Genomic DNA, 6307 nt, shown 5'->3' with positions numbered 1-6307 from the left:
GACTGTAATGATCTTGGCAGTCGGAACTTCGAACTGAGAATGTCGTAGCAAATACCCCTTAATTTGCAAGGTTCTGAAGAACTATTGGAAGAGTGTGTTTCGTCATTTCTCATTGAGCATACAATCGCCGAGAATACTGACATGTGGTTGATGGTGGGTGTTTTAAACATGTTTGCTGAGGTGGCACAGTACTCCGAGCAAATTTAAGAGTAAAGAATCAATTCTTAACTATCTAAAGGAAAAACCAATGGCCACCTCGTTGATACTACTTGTGACAAGGAAGTTTGAAAGGTGAAAAACTTTTCTGTTTCCATCTTGATACCAAAATTTCAATGATATCTTTTTTTTAAGATAATGATGGCATAAAAAGAAATGTAAACTCGAAAACTGAACACGTTTTACGTGTAAGCTTTGACGACCTTGAATAGCTAACAGGGATTCCCAGAGTAAGTGAACTCTAAGAGTTGACATAGGGTTTTTCGTTAAACGCATAATAACTGGTAACGTAGCGAGCGTCGGAGGATTTTCACCCATTGAAGTGTCAGTATGCAGGCTTAAACCTAGAGTATGTGAAGAAAAAAGCCACGATACTGCCTGTAAATAATTGGCGACTTTCAACTTAACCAGGCATAATTCACAACTAAAGAAAACATACATTGTGATCGTTGACTGAAGCACGGGAAGGAGAAATTAATTAGTGTAAAGGCTTTTATGAAAACTGCGCTGGAAGAAACAAGATATCACCAGCAGTTGTGATGTAAAACTTACCCTGCCAATGAATGTTGTGTCTAATTTTTTCGTTTATCAAACTGTGCATTGACCTTTAAATTTTACCTTAAAAGTTAAAATACAAGCGTTAGTGGTTTGACGTTTATTTTTAGATGATTTTCGCAATTTCAGTCCTTCACTTCCAGAAATATACTCTATAAAAACACATTTAACTCGCTTTATTTTCTGACAGTAGCATTGCTAAAAGCACATTTTTGTGTTTACATTTTGAGGCCTTCAAGACCGCCTAATTGTCAATAAAAGTGCATTATTACCACCAGCCACTAACTATGCACCAGCCTATCCCTAATATTTAACAAACTGATACCATGTCGCCGTGCGTCTGACGTCAGACTCTGAACTGGCCTCGCTTTCAAAACGAGGGCGAAAGAAATCTTCACAAGCGACCCAAGTATAAGCACAGACAACATACACCGAAACATCAACTTAACGTCGTCGCATCAAAAGGTAGTTATGGCTTAAATGCTGGCGAGTTTGCTTAATTAAGTCCCTCGAGCTTGTTTCGCAAGGGAAAACAAGACCTTTAGAATCGTATCTATTTACACGGTAAGTCAAATTATGCACGCATTTCATTGGTTCTAAGTAGATCTTGAAAACTGGTTTGAACCTCTTTAACATAAAGGCAGCTACTGAGCGTATTCCCCAGAAGCTGAACTCTCCTCTTAGGCAACGTTTTCATGTTTCGGTTTCATATCATAGACAATATTCATAGATGACGGTCAATACATTATTCTATTGTCCTTGTTCTAATATTCTAGACCAACTAGCCTTGATAGGAGTTGACAAAATACAAAAGTTGCTTTAGAACGAGGCTTGTTGGACTAACTGGCACACACATAAAATAATAGTTTCTTGGTCTCCATCTATGAATACTGTCTATGATCGATGTTGACGCCTTTAAAAACATTTTCTGTTGCCGAGTGACTCTTGGTAACCGATTCATTGGCGTTTTCATTAAGTTGCAGAATCCGTATTGCTGCATCTCAACAAAGAGATAGCGGTCTTGTTGGTGTCCCCACACCAACTCCGTTCGTTCCCGCGACTTTTAGTGCCTCAAGGTAAATCAACATAGGCTTCGATTCTTTGGAAAATAAGACAGAAGCAATTGCGAAATTAGTATAGTTGATGACATGATTTCGAGTTTGCTAGATAAAAGCACAAGTAAATTTCCCAGACAAACAAAATTGCACTAGCCCGCGGGGCTGATGACATGATTTCGAGTTTTCTAGCAAAATTTCTCAGACTAACAAATTTGGACGAGCCCGCGGGGCTAATAATATACATAAAAAAAGGTGTAAAGATAGAAAAGCAAAACAAATGAAAAAGTGGCAGCATGCGCTTCAATTTCTATCTCCTCATTTGCATATGCGAGATCCCGTGAGAAAGCGCATGCGTGGTGAAGATCATTACAGCGTTGCATTCGGTGAAGGAAGATCCTAAGGATTTACGCTGGAGTTATCGTTTTAAAATCTCTTGCATCGACGCTTCAGTCTTTCTACTAGTTTCTTCTACTTACAGACGAAAGTCTGTACGAGGGCTAAAGTATTCTTTCAAATATTGGTTAAGATTTATTCCATTTAACGGCCATGTCTCAAGACCACGAGAAACTACGGCCACCGGCCATAGTAGAGTCAACTGACGAACGTCACATATTTGCTGAAGAAGCTACTGAAAAGCAGCTTCGAAAGGGTGTTAATGCTGCTGCAACAACTGCCCGAAAGGGAAAATCCCCTGCTGGATAGGCAGAAAAGAGTTGCAAAGCGGCAGGCGACCGCGAGAAAACAAGCTCTATCGATGGCGGGAAATCAAGCGGCGAAAGGAACGGCCACCGCTTCTTCCTCCAATTTAGGTGAGGAAATGGATGAAATAAAACAACATCTGAAGCGTACAGCTTTCTGGCTCCCTTGAGAGCATAACACCAGTGATAACTGAAATTAAAGCGACCTACGACAATATATAACCAGACCGTTGATGGCGACAGCGACGCTATAACGCGCTTATGGAAGTGAAGCGGATTTTAACTTGGCATCCACTGTGTCATCTGTATCAAACCCGCATGACGAACCCCCAAAGAAAAAAGCAAAGGAGGAATCCAGCATGCTAGCGGGTATGGCAAAAGTGGTAAACAAACCGCAACAAAACGGCAAGGATGTGACGCTTGAATTAGCAGAGTTGGTAAAACAACTGCTTAGCAAAGGTATGAGCAAAGAAGCCCGTGATGAGTTGATGAATAAAATTCCTACGCCGGGCAACTGCAATCGTTTAGAAAATGTTCGAGTCAACCCAGAAATATTTAGCAGCGGTAGGAAAAAAGTTAAAACCGAAGATGTGTCATGCTACAGAAAGCCCAAAAACCCCTGCTAAAAGGCTATTACTTCAGTCACTAGAATTCTAGATGACTTCATGAAAGCCGAAAAAGGTAATAAACCTGCCCCCTCAGCAGCAGCTATTATGAAAACCCTTTCTGACAGCATTTCGTTGTTAAGTGATGCTTCACATGGAATAGATCTCAGAAGGAGAACTCTCTTCAGATCAGACATGAAGACTGAATACAGACTGCTATGCAGTGACAAAAAACCGGTTGAGGATGGCCTGGTGTTTTGTACTGAACTTGGCAAGTCAGTTAACGATTTGTCAGAGGCTAATAAAGTGACTTCTAAAGTAGCATTGAGACTAAAATGATCTCACAGCAGTAGTCACACGTTTCAGGGCGGGTCAGAAACCAGGAGATTATTGTCTTTTTTAGACCGTGGCAGAGGCTCTATTGCCAAGCAGAGAGGCGGGTATCGAAATCCACCACAGAGGTACCAACCTCCTTATCAGCCTCGACGATAGTGACAAAACCAAGAGAGAAACTTGTAAATAATGTTTAGGTGAGCGCTATCTCTAGCGACAGGCCAGTGCCAGGAAAGTCTACTTTGCAATTTGAGAGAATACTGGTCAGTAACGATACTGTGCAGGCTGGTCAATTAAAGTTTTGCATGAGACAATGGCAAACAATCACGTCTGACAAAGTAATCCTGGATATTGTAAAGGGTTATAAACTTGATTTTATTACAATGCCAACTCAGGCTTTCCCACCCCAACAACCAAAATTTGAGAAACATGAGGAAATGGGATTAAATACTCTCTTGGAACAACTTATTCAGAAAGAGGTGATCGTAAAATGTTTTCATGAAGATGGAGAGTTCATATCACCAGTTTTTCTACGACCTAAGAAAAATGAAAATATCGCATTATATTGAATCTGAAAAAGTTAAACAAGCATCCATTTTAAGATAGACACCTTTCAATCATGTATCAATTTAATGAAGAAAAACTGTTATATGGGCTTACTTGACTTTTCAGATGCATATTATTCTATTGCCATCAGTCCAGAATCGCAGAAATATTTGAAATTTAGAGTTGGGCACCAATTAAACAAATTTATTACATTGCCAAATGGTTTGAGTTTTGCACCAAGAATCTTTACTAAACTTGTGAAACCAGTGTACCCCACATTGCGAACCAGAGGCCACATTTCAAGTGGTTATCTCGATGACGGTTTCTTACTTGGTGATACTTTTGATCAATGCAAGGCGAATATAAACGATACTCATTTCACTCCTTTTGGTGACCTGGGCCTTAATGTGTCAAGGGAAAAATCAATCACCCACCCAACACAGGTTATAGAACATCTAGGGTTTGTACTGAACTCTATTAACATGACATTGACTCTCCCTAAGGAAAACATTGATGCAATTATTAAGTTGGGAAGTGGTATTTTGGAAAGCCAGTCTTGTTCAATCAGAGAAGCTGCCAAATTAAGAAACATGTCCCATTGTTCTACAAACAGCTTGAACTTGAAACATTTGCTACCCTTAAAAAACACCGAGGGTCTTTTGAAGCTCAAATGCAGTTTTCAGAGCTGTGTAAGTCACACATAAGATGGTGGACAAAAAAAAGCTGGCAAACATAAAGTCAATTTCTCACGGTAATCCTGATTTTACCATCACCACCGATGCCCCATTGGAAGGATGGGGTACATGCCGGGATGGTATGGAACCCACCGGCGGCAGATGGCTTGCTGAAGAAATTGCTGAATGTGAACGTATTAACTGCCTTGAACTAAAAGCCGCTAAATTAGGGCTCCTGTCCCTCTGCGAGAAAGAAGAGCATGTCCACATTCATTTACATTAAGATAATGTTACCACAGTGACATTCATTAACAGTATGGGTGGTACACATTCTACGGCATGTAACAAGGTTGCAAGGATACATATTTGGCTGTGGTGTATTGCAAAGACTGAAGATTTGGCAAAGTGCTACGCACATTCCTGGGATTGAAAATGAAACTTCAGACAGACTTCGTCGAAAAGATCAGGATAGAACTGAATGGCAGCTACAACCAAGTGTTTTCAAATTGTTAACAAAGAAATGGGGAAGACCTGAGATAGATGTATTTGCCTCAAGGCATAATTGTCAAATTAAGTCTTTTGTATCATGGCGTGCAGACCCCGATGGCTATGCAACTGATGCAATGTGTTTGAGCTGGAGAGAGAAATATGTTTATATTTTCCCTCCTTTCACCATGCTTTCCGGCGTTCTTCAAAAGTTGGAGGAAGATCAGGCCGGAGCCTTAGTTATAGCCCTACTGTGGAGAACGGCAGATGTGTCAAATGTTAATCAGCCAGCCATTACCTCTACCGAAGGAGGCCTCCCTTCTCCAGTTACCACACGACAGGACCAAACCACACCCTCTGTGGCCCAAACTTCAACGGATCGCATGTCTCTTGTCAGGACGAGACTCAGACAACAAAACATTTCAGCGAGAGCTTGGGACATCATCATGGAATCATGGAGGACTGTCACCACCATACAGTACAGAGTGTATTTGGATAAGTGGAAGAAGTTTGTCATAACAACACATGCATAATAGCGTCAACAACACATGCATAATAGCGTCAATGCCATCTAACAAAGCCTCGGGAATTGATAACATTCCGATCCGTGTCATTAAAGACTGTATTGCACCTATTCTTGCTGCAATTACATCTATAGTTAATTCAACTCTTGGAAGTTGCCTATTCCCAAAGATGGTGCTCATGAACATGCGAACAATAATCGGCCTATTTCCCTTTTACCTGTTCTCTCAAAGATTTGCGAACGGTTTGCTAATAATCAATTTAATTTTTACCTAACCTCTAAGGAACGGCTGTCAAAGAACCAAAGTGGCAACAAGAAATGGCATTCAACCGAAACAACGGTAATTAAAAATCTACGGATACAATACTTAGCGCCTTTGATAAAAGTGAACTGACGGCAATGGCGTTATTGGATATGAGCAAGGCATTCGATAGCATCAGTTATGAAATTCTGTTACTTAAGTTGAAGGATGTTGGCGCGTTTAACACCTGTCTCCAGTGGTTTCGCAGTTACCTCAGTGATCGCCAGCAAGTTGTAAGGATAAACTCTACGTTGTCCGAGTCCTTGCCACTAAGTAGCGGTGTCCCACAAGGTAGCATCCTAGGCCCACTTC

General features: G+C 40.8%; 1 pseudogene; it reads left to right on the top strand.

Moving 5' to 3' along the window:
• Positions 1-3240: 3240 nt before the first annotated feature.
• On the top strand, positions 3241-5704 carry LOC137976681 (uncharacterized; annotated as a pseudogene).
• The last annotated feature ends 603 nt before the right edge of the window (positions 5705-6307 follow it).

This window comes from Montipora foliosa, chromosome 11 (genome assembly GCF_036669935.1).
Source record: "Montipora foliosa isolate CH-2021 chromosome 11, ASM3666993v2, whole genome shotgun sequence".
NCBI classification, from domain to species: domain Eukaryota; kingdom Metazoa; phylum Cnidaria; class Anthozoa; order Scleractinia; family Acroporidae; genus Montipora; species Montipora foliosa.
This window is presented reverse-complemented; position numbering and strand designations above follow the sequence as displayed.